We start from the raw sequence: 22157 nt of genomic DNA, 5'->3' as shown, positions 1-22157 counted from the left end.
TGGGTTTCACATTGGTAAACTCTTCAGCTAGTTGTCTTCTGTTTGGACTCTAGTGTTTCTTGGCCTTCCCATGCATTCCCATCACTGTGTGAGACCACTGAGCTTGTGACAGAGACCCCGCTGAAGTTCTGCACATTGTTGTTTAATGAACTGTAAATTGACGAGAAATACTAATTAACAAATGTAAGCTTGTTAGTCCTGAAACCTTGTTCTTCCTTTGGGTTTATAACTGTTGCTGCTGATTAGAGATTTTGTGATATGCTCATTAATTTTATGCTTCGTGTAACGGAGGCCATCTAAGAGCTGTATGGGTGAACTCCATTCCCTGGCCTCTAGAGCCATGCCGACTGACACGAGAGGCTTCAGACTTTAGCGTCCCTTGGGGTTACGTTGGTGCCATGACCTGTATGGGAGTGAGGTGTAGGGGGTTTGATGAGTTTAATGGAGGCCAGCTAAGAGCTGTGCGGGTAGACCTCACTCCCTCACTGCAATAAATGCTCTTCTTAATATTTTTGTCCTGTTTTAAGTCCAAATATCTAAAAATTCTTACACTAAGAATTATTTACTAGACAAGCAAAAGTTTGTGTCTTGTTTTGGGGGAAAATGTCACATGCCTGTCCTGTCTTGTGGGTTTTGTTATGTTGAGCATGTGCTCGGGTCTCTGTTAGATCCCCCCCCCCCCCCCTGTTATCTCATTATTGGGTTCATTTGTCCCACCTGTTGATTTCTTCCCTTCTTAAACTCTTTGTGTTTGTCAGTCTCGGTCGGATCGTTGTTATGTCTGCGTCTCCTGTCTTCTCTGTGATTCCCTTCTGGTATTTGTTTAGTTGTATTGTTTTGCATTTGTTGTTTGGCCCCCTTGTGGGTTTTGTGTTTGTTTTATTTTGTAATAAATTATCATTTTCTGCACTTGAAATTTTGCTTAAAATAATGGGATAAAAAAAAAATCTTAATTTAAACAGGAAACAAGATTATTTTGCTTACCCCATTGGCAGATTATTTTGATTATTTTAAGCAAAAACTCTTCATTTTGAGTTGTTTTCCTCCCAAAACAAGACCACAACTTTTGCTTGTCTAGTAAATGCTTCTTAATGTAAGAATTTTAAATTTCTTAAAACAGAACAAAAATACTAAGTAAGAAAATCTAACGACTGACACTAGATACTGCATATTTTAGCGTCCCTTGTTAACACACCTGCCTCCCATGCCGGAAACACCCCGCTAGAATCCCGCTCGGAGCAGGGTAAGTAGAACTGGAAAGGTTACATATGCACAGTGGTATTTGGGATCAAGATGTTAGCAGCAGATCCTTTAAGTCCTGTAAGTTGTGAGGTGGGGCCTCCATGGATCGGACTTGTCTGTTCAGCTCATCCCACAAATGCTCGATTGGATTGAGATCTGGGGAATTTAGAGGCCAAGTCAATGCCTCAAACTGGTCGTTGTGCTCCTCAAACCATTCCTGAAGCATTTGTGCTTTGTGTCAGGAGCATTATCCTGCTGGAAGAGCCACAGCCACCAGAATACCGTTTCCATGAAAGGCTGAACATGGTCTCAGCAATGCTTAGGTAGGTGGAGCGTGTCAAAGTAACATCCACATGGATGGAGGACCCAAGGTTTCCCAGCAGAACATTGCCCAAAGCATCACACTGCCTCTGCCGGCTCGCCTTCTTCCCATAGTGCATCCTGGGGCCATGTGTTCCCCAGGTAAGCCACACACACACACCCGGCCATCCACGTGATGTAAAAGAAAACGTGATTCCTCAGACCAGGCCACCTTCTTCCATTGCTCCGTGGTCCAGTTCTGATGCTCACGTGCCACTGTTGGTGCTTTCGGCGGGGTCAGGGGTCAGCATGGGCATCCTGACTGGTCAGCGGCTATGCCGCCCCATACAAACTGAGCTGCTCTGTGTATTCTGACAGCTTTCTATCAGAACCAGCATTAACTTCTGGAGCAGTTTGAGCTCCAGTAGCTCGTCTGTTTGATCGGACCCCACGGGCCAGCCTTCGCTCCCCACGTGCATCAATGAGCCTTGGCCGCCCATGACCCTGTGGCCGGTTCTCCACTGGTCCTTCCTTGGAGCTTTACGCTTGCCCATTTTTCCTGCTTCTAACACATCAACTTTGAGGACAAAATGTTCACTTGCTGCCTAATAAATCCCACCCACTAACAGGAGATGATGAGGTGATCAGTGTTATTCACTTCACCTGTCAGTGGTCAGGTGTTATTAACACCATAAAGTTTTCTTCTATTATGTTTTTTTTTTAATGTGATTTTTATGGTAATTAAAAGTACTTTTTGCAAAAGTAATAGGAGAATTAAAAATAACATTGTACTATTGAGCAGATGACGTGACCCTCTCGCATATGGATTTATTTATTTAGAAACATGCTGGCAGGGAACATTATCAGTGTTTTGTTTTGGGATGTAGGTTGTTGTCCGGATCTTAAACAGGTCACCCAGTCAGGACTCCATGTGAGCGTCCGCCCACTGTGCTCCGCAAACATTACGAATCAAACCTGTAACTCTAAGAAACAAACCCAGAACATAGACAGTTGTGAAATTTGTGTTAGTCAACAGTTCTGCTCCAAACCTGAAAAATCTGCATTTTATGGACTGATGCTTAGAACAGAAGATCTTTGTTGATCCTGGAACAATATTCCAATCAACCGATCAGATTTGAGGGACATGTTTACAGTTTATGTCAAGTTTAGTCTCAGGCTTCAAACAGGAATGTTGTTCCATGATCAACACATTATGTTGATTTTGGAACGTCTTAATCTGCAAAATGGCCAGAGACAGACAGACAGACAGACAGACAGACAGACAGACAGACAGAGAGACAGATAGTCAGACAGATAGACAGACAGATAGTTAGACAGACAGACAGATAGTTAGACAGACAGACAGACAGACAGACAGACAGATAGTTAGACAGACCGACAGACAGACAGACAGACAGACAGATAGTTAGACAGACCGACAGACAGACAGACAGACAGATAGACAGATAGTTAGACAGACAGACAGACAGATAGATAGTTAGACTGACAGACAGACAGACAGACAGACAGACAGACAGACAGACAGACAGACAGATAGATAGTTAGACAGACAGACAGACAGACAGACAGACAGACAGATAGTCAGACAGACAGACAGATAGACAGACAGATAGTTAGACAGACAGACAGTCAGACAGACAGACAGACAGACAGATAGATAGATAGACAGACAGACAGACAGACAGACAGACAGACAGACAGACAGACAGACAGATAGATAGATAGATAGATAGATAGATAGATAGATAGATAGATAGATAGACAGACAGACAGACAGACAGACAGACAGACAGACAGACAGACAGATATTTAGACAGACAGACAGACAGACAGACAGACAGACAGATAGATAGATAGACAGAGAGATAGTTAAACAGACAGACAGTCAGACAGACAGACAGACAGACAGACAGACAGACAGACAGACAGACAGACAGACAGACAGACAGACAGACAGACAGACAGACAGATAGATAGATAGATAGATAGATAGATAGATAGATAGATAGATAGATAGATAGATAGATAGATAGACAGACAGACAGACAGACAGACAGACAGACAGACAGACAGACAGACAGACAGACAGACAGACAGACAGACAGACAGATAGATAGATAGATAGATAGATAGATAGATAGATAGATATTTAGACAGACAGACAGACAGACAGACAGACAGACAGAGAGATATTTAGACAGACAGACAGACAGACAGACAGACAGATAGATAGATAGATAGATAGATAGATAGATAGATAGATAGATAGATAGATAGATAGATAGATAGATAGATAGATAGATAGATAGATAGATAGATAGATAGATAGATAGATAGATAGATAGATAGATAGATAGATAGATAGATAGATAGATAGATGTTTTTCATTTTCTCTGCAGTTGTTTTCTCTCAGTATATGGCACTGACACAGGTTTGATAATAGTTAGGAGCTGCTGTAAAAGCAATGAATGCTTTGCCATTAAATAGACCAGCCACCTAACAATCCATCGCCATGGTTACGCTCTCCGCAGCAGTGGGAAAGGGCAGGTGAGGGATAACATGACACTATACGGACATGATTTGACGCACTTGTTGTTGAGCTCGACCTCGGTCACAATTCTTAAGATATTAGGAAGACGAGTTCCCTCCAGCTCGAGAGGAAGAGCGCAGATTAATATGAAGCACTATTGGGTTTCCTGTAGGGTGATTGGATTTATGTAAGGTGAACAATGTGTCTAAGAAAAATAATCAATTTGTTGCATCACAGAAGGAAAAAAGAAGTGTTGACATCAAAAGATGTTTCAGAACAGCACCGATGGACCAGTATAAGTAAACACACGTTGGTGGATGTCTGTTTGTCGTTGTTGACTGACACAGATTTGCAAATGTTCAGAACATGCTGTCTGTAACCCGTTCTAGATCATCTGCTGATCATGGTAAACCTTCACCTCATTGTGTTATTGTTTGATCTTTTCTATTCTACTAAAACACAATACATTTGACTAACAATATTTCAAGAAGGACATGTTGTAAGTAGTTTTACAAAATTTTATCCAAATTAAGCCAGCAGAATGCTCTCTACAAAACTAATATAATTGTAGTTATGATATTGTATGTCTACACTCTAAAAAAATGCTGGGTTGTTTTAACCCAATGTTGGGTCAAATATGGACTAACCCAGCAATTGGGTTGTTTTAATCCTGCGTTTGGGTTAAATATTTGCTTAAGACAACCCAATCGCTGGGTTAAAACAACCCAACAAGTGTATGTATGTATGTATATATATGTATGTGTGTGTGTATATATATATATTATTAAATTTTCAGCATCATTACTCCAGTCTTTAGTGTCACATGATCCTTATATATATCATTACACACGCACACGCACACGCACACGCACACACACACGGCAATGAGATACTCAAATGATACTCAAAGTTTAATCAAAGATGCCTTATTAATTTAAATAAATTTAAAGTATGCCCCCTCTGAATGGACAGAAAATTGTTATATTACAAAATACTATCTCTAACCAAAATGTCTATGTCCTGGGAAAAATAGTCAACCTAACACTCACACACACACGCACACGCACACGCACACGCACACGCACACGCACATGTGAGACTGAAGACTGGAGTAATGATGCTGAAAATTCAGCTTTGATCACAGGATATAAATGACATTTTAACATATATTCACATAGAAAACAGTGATTTGAAATTGTAATAATATTTCACAATATTACATTTTTTTCTGTATTTTTGATTAATTAACTGCAGCCTTGATGAACAGCAGAGACTTCTTTCAGAAACATTAAAAATAGTAATGTGTAAAAACTTTTTTTTGCTTGAAAATGACACCACACAGCCATAGTTGTATACCATATTAAGACATAAAGGGTATCTATGGGAAAGGATTAATGCAGCAGCATCTGAAGCATCTCTCTCTCTCTCTCTCTCTCTCTCTCTCTCTCTCTCTCTCTCTCTCTCTCTCTCTCTCTCTCTCTCTCTCTCTCTCTCTCTCTCTCTCTCTCTCTCTCTCTCTCTCTCTCTCTCTCTCTCTCTCTCTCTCTCTCTCTCTCTCTCTCCTTCACATTAGTGACTGTTAGACTCTCATCCGCTGCAGTGAGGCTCCGCTGTAGAGTCAGGAGGGCACGTTTACCCTCAGATTTACCCACGGAAACATTCCATTAAAGTCATTAGTCTGGTCGAGCGGAACTGTACATGCTTTTGACAGCACCGGCAGATGCTAATGTACCGCTCACTGAGACACACATACAAAAGCCAGTGTGTGTTCTGTGATGGAAAGGCTGCTTGGTCTTTTATTAGAGGGAGCGGTGAGACCAATGAGAGTCTAATGAACTTGCACCGTCTCATCAGAGGGGTTGAACTTGAGCATTTCTCTCTTTGCTATAAGACAAGGATTTCTCTAGAACTATTGCGACAAACCAATTGTTTTAGATACTGTGTGAGACAAACAGATGATCATTAATAATCTTTACAGATTAATATGCAGGTCAATTGCATGTGGATTTAGCAGACAGCCACTGGTTTCTCTCCCATGGCGCACATGCACTGCTAAATTCAGGCGGCATTCCATGACACAAATAGACAAGAGTGTTGATGAACAGCTGAAGCGGCTGAGGTGTAGCCATCTAACATCTGCTGACCCCAGACACTCACACACACACACACACACACACACACACACACACACACACACACACACACACACACACACACACACACACACACACACACACACACACACACACACACACACACACACACACACACACACACACACACACACACACACACACACACACACACACACACACACACACACACACACACACACACAAACACAGACAGACACACAGAAACACACAGACACACACACAGACACACACACAGACACAGACAGACACAGACAGACACACAGACACACACACTGCCCCTACCCCTAAACCTACCCAACAGGAAACATTTGTACTTTCTCCAAAAAACTCATCCTGTATGATTTATAAGCCTTTTGAAAAGTTGGGACCGCTGGCTGGTTCCAACAATGGAGGTGATCTCAGGTTTTACTATCCTTATACATTGTAATATACACAATGAAATATAAACAAGGGCACACACACACACACACACACACACACACACACACACACACACACACACACACACACACACACACACACACACACACACACACACACACACACACACACACACACACACACACACACACACACACACACACACACACACACACACACACACACACACACACACACACACACACACACACACACACACACACACACACACACACACACACACACACACACACACACACACACACACACACACACACACACACACACACACACACACACACACACACACACACACACACACACACACACACACACACACACACACACACACACACACACACACACACACACACACACACACACACACACACACACACACACACACACACACACACACACACACACACACACACACACACACACACACACACACACACACACACACACACACACACACACACACACACACACACACACACACACACACACACACACACACACACACACACACACACACACACACACACACACACACACACACACACACACACACACACACACACACACACACACACACACACACACACACACACACACACACACACACACACACACACACACACACACACACACACACACACACACACACACACACACACACACACACACACACACACACACACACACACACACACACACACACACACACACACACACACACACACACACACACACACACACACACACACACACACACACACACACACACACACACACACACACACACACACACACACACACACACACACACACACACACACACACACACACACACACACACACACACACACACACACACACACACACACACACACACACACACACACACACACACACACACACACACACACACACACACACACACACACACACACACACACACACACACACACACACACACACACACACACACACACACACACACACACACACACACACACACACACACACACACACACACACACACACACACACACACACACACACACACACACACACACACACACACACACACACACACACACACACACACACACACACACACACACACACACACACACACACACACACACACACACACACACACACACACACACACACACACACACACACACACACACACACACACACACTACCCCTAAACCTACCCAATCACAGGAAACATTCTGCATACTTTCTCAAAAAACTCATCCTGTTGAAAAGCCTTTTGAAAAGTGGGGACATGGGTAACATGCCCCCCCCCCAAACACAAACACACACTTCCAGGACTATATTTAAACCTAACAGAGACACTAACGGGACACTGGACATCTGCTGAACGCCGGTAGCTCTTTCTCTTCCTTGTTGAATGGCTCGTCCCTATCTAATGTGAAAATGGACACTCGTTCACAGACACACAGATAGAGGGACAGACGAGGCTTCTGCATGTGGCCTTACGGGCCGGTACTCTCAGTTCTGACACCTCCTGATTGATTTGATAATTCTGTGCAAAAATTGCTGTTTTATTATGTATATATTTTAAATATGTTATTTAATTGCATTAAGTATTTTATTTAATTATTTTATTTAGTTAATTAAATTATTTTTGTATTTTATTTTATTTGTTTTATTTTATTTTATTATATTTTATTTATTTTTTAATTAAATTAAATTAAATTATGTACTATTTTATTTTATATAATTTGATTTGATTTATTTTATTTGATTTATTTTTTCATCTTATTTAATTTATTTTATTTTATTAAAAACATTTTATAAACTATGGTATTATTGCTCTTAGACAGGTAGAGGAAATCAAAGACTTTTTAAAGTTTGACCATGTGATGTTTTCTTACATGATTATATATTATTATTCTATGCTGAGTTACTAAATTGTATTAAATCGATAAATTATGCTTAAAAATGTATTCTCATACAGAATATAATAAATCATTATTTTATCTGAGTGTCCCTAGTTTTCCTTTATCTTGTACCAATGATTAGTTTTTCTCAGGTTATCTTCATGGAGCTCTTGGAAGAAGTGGGAGGAGCCAGAGGAGGGTCTCCTCGGCTGTCATTGGCCGAGCCTCACAGAAAGGCGGGACCTAAACAACCCCCACTACTCACGCATGCAGCCTTCAGTAACTGGCCGCTGAGAGAAACGCTTTGTCTCTATTGTGATCAAACCACACGAGGTGAAGAACCACAGGAACATAAAGCACCCGAAACACTGGAAAACTAACCCCACAACATCATTTCTCATCTTTAGATCAGGAGCTCATTCACCAGTAAGTAACACATGTTCATTGGCAATGTTTATTTATTTATTGTATTTATAAAGTTGCCTGGTTTTGAGATGCATACGATTACTTTGATTGATTATTAAGTTATTGTGGACACAAATGTAACATTTTTGATTTCAATTGTGCTGGTCTTAAAGAGCACTAAAGTTGTATGTTCTGATATTTTATTTAATGTGTATGTTGGCATGTGACGTCACGTTCTTTTTTGTCCACTTATACATTGTTATTAAAAATGCACTTCAATATACTGAACATGCTTTCGAATTAGGATTTAAAGTATATTTTTGTGAAAATTAATTTAAAAAGGCATTTAAAAGGTAAAATGTATTCAAAAGCTGACATGAGAGTATATGTTAGTAGTTTGGCAATAATATTAGTGAATTGTATTGGTGAAAATATATATTTCAAATGCAGACTATTATTAACTTTGGTTCGTTTGTTGATGTAATTTGATTAATTGCAGTAGTCTGAGGTGCATTTTGCTGTCCTCAGGGGCTAAGCAGAGCATTAAAAGAATCATTATCTGCTTGATGATGACTGACAGAGATTGTAATTAAGGCCAATCCTTTTGATAAATGTTGAAAATGATACGTATAAAGATGCAGAAGTAGTTTATTTTCCAACACTTACTTGCATATTCAATATCTGCTGAATGGATCCACCAGATCTCGTAGCACGTGTTGTGTCCTTCAGTTACCTCTCCAAATTGGGTTTGTCGGCTCAGCGTAAGAGAGTGTACCTGGGTTTTGGTTCATGGCAGTGTATTGAATATTGGCATACCAGATGGCCTGTGAGGATGTCAGATCTGAATATCTTGGTTGTCTGGACCTTATGCTCATCAGTCAGGGAATGAGGGGTCAGAGGTCGGGGAGAAAGTGAGAAATCACCAGCAGAAGGGAAAACTGAATGGTTGAAAAACCTCCTGTAAATCCTCAAAATAATTAATTGATTTGAGTAGAGCCAACTCAAATTAACTCACGTATTTAGAACTTGCTTTTTCTTTTGAGTTCTCAAAACTGACACATTTTAACTGTTTTGAGTTTAATGAACTCAAAGTTTTCTTTTAGTTAGACGAACTTAAATTTAGACGAAACTTGGCTGGGATTTTTATTTCCCATTCCCAGTATGCCCATGACACTCAAAAGGGACAGCAAATGCCAAAATTATATTATGTTTTTTTTTTTTGCAAGATGAATGTTAAGTGTGAGATCTAGTACTGTAGTGATTTATGTTTTGTTATGCTAGTGTAGAAAAGCTTCTGTTAGGTTGGGTTTTTTAGGGTTTCCGTCATGTGACGAGTGGAGTGTGAGCTCAGTTTGAGGACAGATATACTGTGTGTTAAATGTTTTATATTGTCATTCAGCAAGTGCTATGCTATGCAAATGCTACCAAAGCAAAGCATTGTGTAAATTTGCTACTTAAAGTTTCCACCAGGCCTACTAAAAATGAGATTACATGACATTTTAAAGTTAAATCTATGATTTAGTTTACTCAAATATTTCAAGTTCAGAGCAATTAAGATTTGCAAGTTCTGCTGACACTCAGAAAAAAAGCTGTCACTGGGACCGTATCCTACAAAGATGTTCTAATATGTGCTATCCGGGTACTAACACTTTTGGAGCCAATATACAATATGGTTCTGCCCTGATGACCGCTTTTGCACCTCTTTTTCTGAGAGTTTAAACTTTAAGGCAACTGATTGTTTTGCTTATTTGAGTTTACAATCTAGACTAAAACTGTCACAAAAGTCAGATTTGGATTTCATGTTATTTTTGGGTTGTTGATGTGACATGGCATTTTCACTTTCACACAAGATAAAAATGAGTATTATCATAATTTAAAATGCAGTAAATGGTTAAAAATGTATTTGTCTAACATGGACCTGTTCATTTATAAAGTGCTCTGTCTTTAGAATGTTTTTATTTTATTTTAAGCCCAATCTCAAAACTGTCCTATGGTGTGACTGTCTCAAGCCGGGGTCAATATATTAACACTTTTATAAATTTAAAAGAAAAGCATGCAAATATGAAAATACCTTACATTAAGAGTGTCTATTTTAGTAGTGTCTATTTTTTCATCCATATATCTCTAAAAACGCAGGATCTTGATACATTTTGTCACTGAAAACCATGTCATCCGGAGTGACACCATATCCTGATATTCATAAGATTTTGTCTCAGAATTGTTCAAATATTTAACTTTTTTTGCAGCCACTATAAAAGTGTTAATTCCTTTGGTGTGACACTCCTCTATTCTTAATTCTTCCTGTCACACTATAGGACACATTTAAGTGAAAATGTTCAAAAGTTAATGACCCCTTCTATTTTCTCAAGCATCAGACTTCACACTACATAAGAATTTGCAATTTTTCTTCAAAAGTGGAGTTTTACAATTTGTTTTATTTTTTTTCTGCTTATTTGTCAATTACCCATTTAATGGATGAGGCAGCACAGTGTGACGCACTTTGAATGTAAATGGACAGTAGCGATCAATCAATGAACGTGAGTAAACAAGAATGTCCGAGATTTTTCTAGAGACAAAACGTGACATCAGCTGAACGTGCCTGGCCAATCGTATCCCATCCTCAAACTTTGTCCTGGATGTAAACATGTGCATCCTGTGAGGTCAGAGCTTCTGTGTCGGTGCTGACAGACGAGCGGTCACCAACCTCAGGGCCAAGGCCAGGCCGGATGATTTGGTAGGATTGCGGTCATGTCTGGTTTGAGTGAGAAGTTCATTTATGTTGCTGTTGTTCTCTGTACGCTTGAGCCTTAAGTTGCCATGTGACATGTGTATTTATGCTTTTGAGTCACAGGACCAAGATCACATGTGCATTTGTTTGTTTCTATACGATGAATTCATATAAAATCGCCTCCTTGTGAAGTAGTCACGGTTGGGTTGAATATATTGGTAACACTTTAGAATAATGGTCATTAGTTAATGTATTAATTAACCCCGAGCAGTTCATTTGTTAGTGTATTTGTTCATTCTTGATAATGTTTGTTAATAAAAATCCAGCTGTTTATGATTTTTTTATGTTTGTTCACAGTGCATTACAACTTATGTTAACAAGATTTGAATAATACATTAGTAAATGTTGGAATTAACATTAACAAAGATTAATAAATGCTTTATAAGTGCAGTTCATTATTAGTTAATGTTAACTAATGACCATTTTTTCTAAAGTGTTACCGATATATTTATTAGGAATTGATTGGATTGTGAAAAGAGCGTGTTATGTAGCCTATCAGAATCCAGTCAGGTGGATAATAAGTGAGTTGATCGATGGAGAGAAACAAACATTATACAGACAGACAGAGTAAGTGTCACTGATCTTTATCTGTAAAATAAACCTCAGTTGGCAGTCTGGGAAAGAGCCATCATTGCACAGGGCAGGTCCTTCTAACCTCAAAGAGGTTCAATCATTCCTGACAAAACATGGTCCTAGCAGGTATTCTATCAAGTACCTTGGAGCATGATAGTATCAATAAGTCAAGTCACTTTTATTTATATACTGATTGTTTCAGAGCAGCTTTACAGTGAACAGCAAACAGAGTATATTTCCACTGTACAGTCAAGTCAGCTTTATTTATATCGCGCTTTTACAGTGCCGATTGTTTCAAAGCCGCTTCACAGTGATAAACAGGACAATATTGCAACAAAGTTAGATTCGGCTGTACAGTCGTTCTGGAGAAAACAGTGATGTTATCAGCTTATTTTAATTTATCATAGAGCGACAGTGTTGGCTAGGCATGTGCCGATATCAATTTTTCATGTTGCGATTAATTGATGACGTATCAATTACGATATTATCACGATATTTAAAAAAGTTGCAAAAAAAGTGTTGCCATAGCATAACAGCTTTAAGAACTATTTTTGTAAGAACAAAAATAACTGAATGTTTAAATACAATAATGCACCAAAAATATATACAGCTCTGGAAAAAAATTAAGAGACCCCTCATTGAGAAATCAATGTTATGTGGTCTCTTGATATTTTTCAGAGCTGTAAAAGTACAATTTTCAAACAGATTAAATTGAAAAAAAATTAGGCTATAAAGAACAACAGGTAGGCTTACAAATTACAATAAGGGCTCATTAGTTAATGCATTAACTAAGATTGAGCAATAGCTACATTTGGTACAGAAAGTATAATGTTTTTGTTAATGTTAGTTAAGAAATACTGATCATTGTTAGTTTTATCTTAGGTCCATTAAAAGTTATTTTGATTTTGATTTTAATGTTATTAAAAAGTAACTAAGAAATTAACATAGAATGATTAATTCTTTATAAGTATTTTTCATTGTCAGTTTGGTAATAATGAATTAACATGTTAACTAATGAAGTCGTATCTCAAAGTTATACTGAACAATAACAAATAATTAGAACAGTTCTAATTATTAGGGTTGTAGTCCAGATTAAAACATTAAAATGTTTAAGTTTGAAAATAAATAGCCTATTAAGTCTTTAAGTATTAAGTATTTGGTGCTGTGATGAACAACATTGAGATTACAAAAACGAATGGCTGTTTTAAAAACTACACGCGTTTTGTTTTTGTTTGCTGGTTTCCGGGGTAACCGGCTTCATTCTGCAGTTCATCAGCGCCCTCTGCTGTCACTGAGCGGCACTTCAGCAGCGCGTCTCCTTCACCGGTTCAGTCATGTGCAAACGCATGTTGGGCTTGTTTAAATCTGAGCGCGTGTCCCTTTGGCAGAATACAGCGGTGTTGAGCATTTATACGGTTGATGGGCAAAGTATTCTTGAGTGCATTACAAAAAATTATAAATTGTTAATAAATTATTATTTACGATATTTTAAAGTGCCCACGATAACAATATCGTGCATATTCATTATCGTGATAAATCGCATTATCGAAAATCGGCACATGTCTAGTGTTGGCAGATCAGTATTATAGTTTATACAATTAATTAAGACCTAATAAATTAATTTTATTTGGATATTTAGTTGAATAACTTACATTGAAATTTTAGTGTCCCCAACTGAGTAAGCCAAAGGCGACAGCAGCTCTAGAAGAAAACAGTGTCAATGTTCAGCCAAAGTCAATGATTCAGTTCCAGTGTAAAATCATCAATTATTTAAGGGGTTAGGAACTCCATTGTTTTATTATTTTCAAACATGATGTAAATAAGAGATTCGTTGATTATAACGGGAGTTTTGACAAGAGTCCAGAACTCAGACTCTGATAAACTCGTGCTGTTTAGTTTACACTTGAGTCAAGTAAAGGGTAAAGGAAGCATTGTTCCTGTAAAGGGAGCATGGTTTGATCGCTTTTATTCACAGTTTAAATAACATATTATTTTCATTCAGAAATCACTGGTCTCAGATCAGGCATTAGAATTAACACGGTTACTCACGTTGTGGCATTACTGTCGAGTCCATATTGTAAAAATAATTTTTCTGCAGAAATTGCGACTGATTTCTCAAAGAATCCACAGGGAAATGAAGCGAACACAAATAAATAGTGCTCAACTGAGACATTCATAGTAATGAGAATAAATAAGCTCATTCACAGCATTAGGATCCTTTGGAAGGTGATGTTATTTTTAGTTTCGCTCTTCTCTCCTCGTCATCTCACTTACACTTCAGTGGGCGGAGCCAAAGTTACCATGATGAAGTGGGCGTTGATCTTCTGCAGAGGCGGTCTATTACCGATCTATGATGTCATAAATAGGCACATGGCTATGGGCTTGGTTACAATAAAATCTGTTTTTGAAGTAACAAGGAAATTTTCACTTCTGAAACTTACATTATAGTATGATGACCTCTTATATGTCAAAATATCACGGACATTTTTTCCCTTTAAATGAGTTAATTTAATCTATAAAGCAAAAGTTCAGATGTTCAGTTTAATGGTGTGATAGACAGTGAAGTGAAATCAAATCAGTAATATTGTTGAATTTTAAGAGTCCAAAAACCAGGGGCGTCAGACTGGGGGGGGTAAAGGGTACCGAGTACCCAGAGCCCAAGGCAGGGGGGGCCCCTTAGAAATCAGTTTTCTATATATAATCAGAGTGTGGCTTTTGTTTATGTTTTAAGTGTTTTTTTTAATGATAAAAATGAAATGCCATACCTCACCCATTAGTATCACTATGGTATTTGGTACATGGGCCCAGCAAGATGGCTTGTACCCAGGCCAGGGCCCAAAATTTGGTGCTATGCCGCTGTCCCCAACTAGAGGCGACTGTATCATAGTAGCACCACCACATTATTTATTTTTGAGCTGTACAGTTACCAAGTGCTTGGTGTGTTAACATCAGGGCTAGCGGGTCTTTGTTTGTAGAGCGTTTGTCGTGAAAGTGTTGAACCTCAGTTTACTCCCAGAAGCCTCTGGGGCATTGATGTAAAATGATGGGGAGGTGACCTTTTGGCACTCAAATTGGCACTTGTTGACCCTCTGTCTTGCTCATCAAGAGAAGAATGAATGTATGTTGTCTGAACAGATCAGTCACTAGAACATGTTCAATTGGGGCCTGAATTTGTTTTTAGTGTATATTGCTTTTTGAATTTGAAACAGTATTTTAAAAACAGCAGTCTTGTGCTGTGTGAAACCTTCATCTCTGAATGTTGAATTACTTTAGTTCAGGACCAATATAAAGGCACAGGCTACCTCATCTATTAATTGGAAGCTCACAGGAGGAGGCGTTGACACTCAGGGTGTCAATTATATGTGATTCACTGTTTCTGAAACAGTTCAGCCGGCCTAATTAAAAGCTCCCTTGTGCAAGCATGAATTTAATGGACATTATCCACTTCTTTTAAATGATTTCCTATACTCATCATCATCATCATCATCATCATCATCATCATCATCATCATCATCATCATCATCATCATCATCATCATCATCATCATCATCATCCTCACCACAGTCAAATCACATTCAATAGTCACTGTCTGCAGATGTTGCTACCCAACCATGCACAAGCAGTTAAGCATTTTAAGTGGTTCAAGCCTGTTATCTGCCTCCTACACACACACATACAAACACACACACACACACACACACACACACACACACACACACACACACACACACACACACACACACACACACACACACACACACACACACACACACACACACACACACACACACACTTAAGGTGACTGTCAATCATCTGTGGGAACCAGATGAGAGAGTTTTGTGCTCGGTCCAGGTCAGAGAATTTGAGGAGGAATGAAATATTGAATAATTGTCTGTCAAATATACACGCTTATACATTTGATTCTTAAAGTGTTCCTGGTGATAATGAGGTACTTTTAATGAGGATAATGAGGATAATAATACTTTTATTAAATACTAATATTTTATTAATACTAAATATTAATCATTTTAAAATGTGTGTGTGTATATATATATATATATATATATATATATATATATATATATATATATATATATATATATATATATAGACATTTGAAATGTATATAATTAAATAATCTAATAAATTATATATTTTTTATTTTAAAATAGTTAAAAAACATTATTAACACTATTATATATATTTTTTTACATTTATATATATATATATATATATATATATATATATATATATATATATATATATATATATATATATATATATTTGCTTTCCTTTAATAAATGTAAAAAAAACATAATTATATAATAATGTTAATAATTTTTTTACATTTTAAATATTTTATAAAAAAACTATTTTAAACTAAAATATTATTTAATTATATGAATTTGAAATTGTTATATATATATTTGTATTGACTTGTAAAACATGCATGAAAAAGAATGTAAGAAACATTTTTATTTATAGTTTTGTAAAAATGTTTCTTACATTCTTTTTAAATTCCCATAATTTATCCCAAGAAAACTCCTCAGGGAAAATCACGATGCTTATGATACCGTGCTCAACCCCAAAATGGTTTCAGATGAGTCACATTTGCTTCTGTTGAGAAGGGAACATCTAAACATGATCTGTTTTGCATATGAAGTGCCAGACCTTCCACATCAGCAGGCTTGGGCTTCAGGAGCTGAGCCTGCCAGCCAATCAGAGCAGAGCTTGTGTTCTCTCTGCTATTGGCATCAAGAGCTCAGATGTTTTGAAGGAACATGGAACAAACTGACCAGGGCAGACTGTGTAAATAAAGCTCCCGACCCATAACATTTGCACTTGATGTGTGGGGAAAAAAAAGCTGTTTAGTCAAATTTAAAATCAGTTTATAATTAAATCCATCTCCTGACAACAGCAACCTCATAAAATAGATTAGGAAATGCAATTGTTCACTCGTGCATGAGTTTAAAAAAAAATATATTTGTCTGTAGATTTTGGCTAGAGTCAATCTTGTCCTATTTCTTGACCCCGTTTGAGTTGTTGGATAGTGTGACGTCTATATTATTGTGATTGTACAGCCCTTTTGATAAGGCAACACTTGTTGAATGGTCATCAAGGACAGTGCATTTTGTGAAACAGCTGCGAGGGATGATACAAATGGCATACGCGTGATCTCTTATACTGCGCTTTACACCTGAGCTATCGTATTTCGCTCATCTCAGAAAGTAGTCCTTGAATATTAACCTCATCATTTCCTTTTATCCACGTTGTTATTGTGTATTGGCTAATTATTATCCTGCACTTTTACATCCTCATTTTCTGACCCTCTACTGATCTTCCTACGTCTGTCAAAAAGTTGGAGCTAAATTGATCTGATCAGACATATTTAATAGCCTCGAGCTCAATCTTTGTCACTACTTGGCATTAAGCAGTGTTAGGGCTGACAAAAACGTGTATCGCATGCAGGCAACGTCAGGAATCCATGCCTCACATATCATCATCATGTGAAATTCAAGCTCCTGTTAGCATTTACAGCCCATTCAGACCCCAAAGAAGAGCTGCTGCTTGTGATGCCTGATCACATTATCATGTTGTGTCTGTTCCTGTACACTCTCAGAAAAAAGGTACAGCACTGTCACTGGGGCGTAGAGCCCTGCACGGGCCTCAAATCTAGGCCCTAGCCCGGCCCTGGCCCGAGACGCTGAGGCCCTAGCCCGGCCCGTGTCCGACAGCTTATCAAAATTCGAGTCCGACTGGAGCCCGTTTTTTTTTTTCCGTTTTTTTTCCCAGCCATTAAAATAGTTCTGTTTTGTTTTTAATGTCAAAGTAGTTATATTTCGTTTCGTTTCTTTATTGAGTTAATTTAGAAACATGTTTAGAGCATTTTTTTGTTTGTTAAATTATAGTTTAAATTTTTTTTAAGTGACGACCAAGCGAACAGCGGCCGACAGTGAGTTAACCGCATATTAAATCTATTTAGTCTCTCAAATCAACTCTTGACTTGTCTTGCCTATAATAAAATCCATAAATATAAAACACTTCAAGCATCACAATGTTAGTTAATTTCGCCAACTATTACCACCAGTAGCCTAAAAGGCATTTTTGACGAGCTGAGGCAGGCTGATTCTGCTCGCGGCTCTCGCAAACGGAGCTAAACAATCTAAAAACAAATAATAAAAAAAAGAACATGCAGGTTGTCTTATAGCCTAAGCCTACCTTACACCTACGCAAAATGAATATAAATCCGATCTTCAATTCCCGTGGTATATGCTCATTTAACGGAGTTTACAGCAACCGAAGCAAAAGATTCAAGATGCATTTTATTCAGCAGCTTATTTCAAATTCAAAGACCACATAAGAAAGCACGCACTGGTAAGATCATACGTCTCATTCATTTTTATTGAAGATGATTGTGTTTTTGAGCATCTAAGACTTATTTTAAGTTTCATTTACGGCCATTTGCGTTGGCTTGCAGTAGTCATTTGCGGCGATGCGTGCAGCGCCATCATATCTATCTGACTACAACATATAGCCCATAACACGCTCACACACGTTTATTTTTTAACCGTTTGCCAGGAGTAAAATGTATACATGTGGTTTAAACAACCAGATAGGCTACATTTACATTTGTCCAGTTTCGTCTGAAATGCTTTCATCCTTCTGAATTGGTTTGTTTAGTGATCGGACTACATTGATAGCCCTGTTCATTAATAGCAGCAGACGCCCCGCGGATGACACGCAACAGAAACGCCACGCTCACACCACGCTTGCAGTGTGTCTCTGGCCTTAACTCTAGCAGCTGCGCTGAAGAAACGCGCACTGCTGCTGCTGGCACGGACTCTGAACATGCTCTGAACACTGTGCGAGCCATCTTGACAGTCGCTATTATGGTATTAGCTATTAGCTATTATGGTCTCGTGTTCACCAGCGCAGAACATCTCATTGTCCCTTTTAATTAATAAAATAAATATAAAAAGAAGGAGAAGCCTAAAAAAGGCCCGAAGCCCGGCCCGCGTTTTAGGTATGACGTGAAAATTGGCCCGAAGCCCGGCCCGAGGGGCGTAAAAAAGTCGGGGCCCGTCGGGCTCGGGCATAAATGCAGGGCTCTACTGGGGCGGTACCCTAAGGTACAAAAGTAAAAAGGTACATCTTTGTACCTTACTCACCCCTAAATGGTACATAATAGTACTTTTAGAGTGCGAATTAGTACCTTAAAGGTACATAATAGTACCTTTTCGGTTTTGTACCATGGGGTACCGCCTCAGTGACAGCACTGTACCTTTTTTTCTGAGAGTGTAGGTTAGTATACAGTGCTAATTGAACAATACCTAAGCGAGGATGAAATATGCCGCATAATGTACATTCAGCTGGTCATCATCGCACCGTGAACCCTGACGGGGTGATCGGGTTATTTGCAACGGTTTGTTTTTGCGATATTGAATATTAAAATGTAATTTATTCCTGTGATGCAAAGCTGAATTTTCAGCATCATTACTCCAGTCTTCAGTGTCACATGAACTCTCATAGTGAAATCTAATCTTATAGTGTCTTTACTGTCACTTTTGATCAATTAAAAGTGCCCTTGCAAAATAAAAGAGTATTATTGACCCCAAAGTATTAAATGATAGTATCATTTAAACTATATGCATGATATATTGGCCAATTTATGTTCAATTTTAATGTTATTTGGTATCGGCATATTAAAGCTGATAATAGTTTTTATATATCCTTCAGCTAAAATGCTTTAGATGAACACTGTTTGCCATTATGGGTTTGAATTGCCTCAAATATGATTGAAATCCCTTTAAAAAATGAAAATGCAGTTCAGTGCAATGTCGAGCACAAGTCTGTCATATCAGCTACATAAAATCATCATAAAAAACATTACAATTGTGTGTGTGGGACATGGTGAGACTTTGGTTTTTGTATTTAGGCTCTCAAAAATGATATAAAAATGTATATTTAGATTTATCGGCCAATGTATCAGTTATCAGTTTTCAAATATAAAGAGTTACCGGTGTCGGCCAAAATTTGCATATCAGTGCATCCCTATTTTATACAATATCAGTTAACTATTTACTATAACTATTTTGATATTTAAGACCAAATAAGTCTACATGGTACGGTTCCTAATCAGGTACAGAATATTTGGAAAAGTTCTCATGGCACTCTGACACATGTTGCTAGTAGTTTTAAATTGTAAAAGTGCTTGAATCCAATCTCATGTCTGTATCATCAGGACTAGACTTAAGACTTTCCTCAATTATCAGGCTTTAAATTAACACACTCATGCGGTTCTTCACTGTGTGTGTGTGTGTGTGTGTGTGTGTGTGTGTGTGTGTGTGTTAAATTTATCATGACAGCTGGGCGTCTCAATGGCCCTACTGTTCACTGAAAACCTCCATCATAAAATAAACAGTGACGTGCTAAATGTTATTGAGCCTCCATTTTTCCAGGGATTGTGAAGAGCCTGTTCGCTGAAGAGCGAGAACATCTGCTGGCCTAAAATGACACCTGGTGGGCTGCGTCTCATTGTTGGCATTGAAAACTGACGACTTAATAGCATGCATGAATGGAAATGAGCTCTCGGGGGGAACTGGTGAAAGGCCAGACACTAAAACGCTGAATAATCCTGGTGATTTTTTTAGTTGACATTTCTTTAGGTGGCTGCACTGCTTTAACTGAACAGCCAAGTGGTAGTGATGTAACTGGTCAGAGATGATTTCTCGAGTGATTTTGTGCATTTCTGACGTTGTAAAGATGAATCCTAATAAGAAGAAATTAAATTTTCCATTAGACTTAATTAACATGGACAGATACCCTTAAGTATAGATTGATTTTGGACATGTACACCAATACACTGTCAGAAAAAAAAGGTACAGCGACTTTTGTACTAAGGTACAAAAGTGAAAATATACAAAGATACTTTCTGTACTACTTAAAGTACAACGATGTTTGACCTTTTCACTTTTGTACCTTAGGGTGAGACAGCGCTGTACCTTTTTTTTCTGAGAGTGTAGCATGTTTTTAAAACATATTCTTTAAAAGTACTTTGAGGTATGACTCTAATGCCGTGGCACATGAGCATTTTAAGGATGTATTATGATATTACCATCTGATCCAATTATGCTTTTAGTATATAGTATAGTATGATATGCTATTATAGTATTTATTAATACTAATGCATTGATTTATTCATTAATGCTATAATATTTTCAATTAGCTTTCAGTTTTACATTTTCAATTTTTATTGTAAATGTACTTTTTGCAATTTGTCTTATGTGATTTTGTCGTTTTTATAAAAAAAAGAAAATTGGTCACTATTTCTCAACAATTAACTAGTGCGTATTATTGCTAGAATATTGGCTGTTTATTATCACATATTAATATCTTATTCTGCATGACCTTAATCTACATCCCAATATACCCAATACCTAAACTTAACAACTACCTTACTAAATATTAATTAGCAGTGAATTTAGGAGTTTGTTGAGGCAAAAGCCGTAGTTAATAGTGAGAATTGGACTCTAATCTAAAGTGTGACCTTTTTCTTTAATATTTTTAATTAGCTTTATTTAATGTCAGTTTTAGTTCTTTACCTTATTCTTATTTATTTCAGTTAATTTCCTAGGCAACATTTTTAACTTTCTCAAACAATGTTTACGTTTGATTTGATTTTGTGAAAATTATTTCTAACCTTCAACCTTCGATCGGGTTATTTTGACCCGAGACTCATTTTTAAAACTGAATGTTCATCAGAGTGGTCCAAGACCCTTGGACTTTTGTCACGCTTGAAC

The 22157-nt window shown here is 38.0% G+C and overlaps 1 protein-coding gene across 2 annotated transcripts in view; it reads left to right on the top strand.

The window, feature by feature from the left end:
* Positions 1 to 8648: 8648 nt before the first annotated feature.
* Positions 8649 to 22157, top strand: part of slc38a3b (solute carrier family 38 member 3b) — a 50788-nt gene continuing 37279 nt past the window's right edge. Inside the window, exon 1 of one of the 2 annotated variants that reach the window (XM_067460445.1) lies at positions 8649 to 9017. The gene's annotated coding sequence lies outside the window, so the exon portion shown is untranslated. The remainder of the gene's footprint in view (positions 9018 to 22157) is intronic. The other variant, XM_067460444.1, reaches the window with a different exon arrangement.

Source organism: Pseudorasbora parva, chromosome 12 (assembly GCF_024679245.1).
Source record: "Pseudorasbora parva isolate DD20220531a chromosome 12, ASM2467924v1, whole genome shotgun sequence".
Lineage (NCBI taxonomy): Eukaryota > Metazoa > Chordata > Actinopteri > Cypriniformes > Gobionidae > Pseudorasbora > Pseudorasbora parva.
This window is presented reverse-complemented; position numbering and strand designations above follow the sequence as displayed.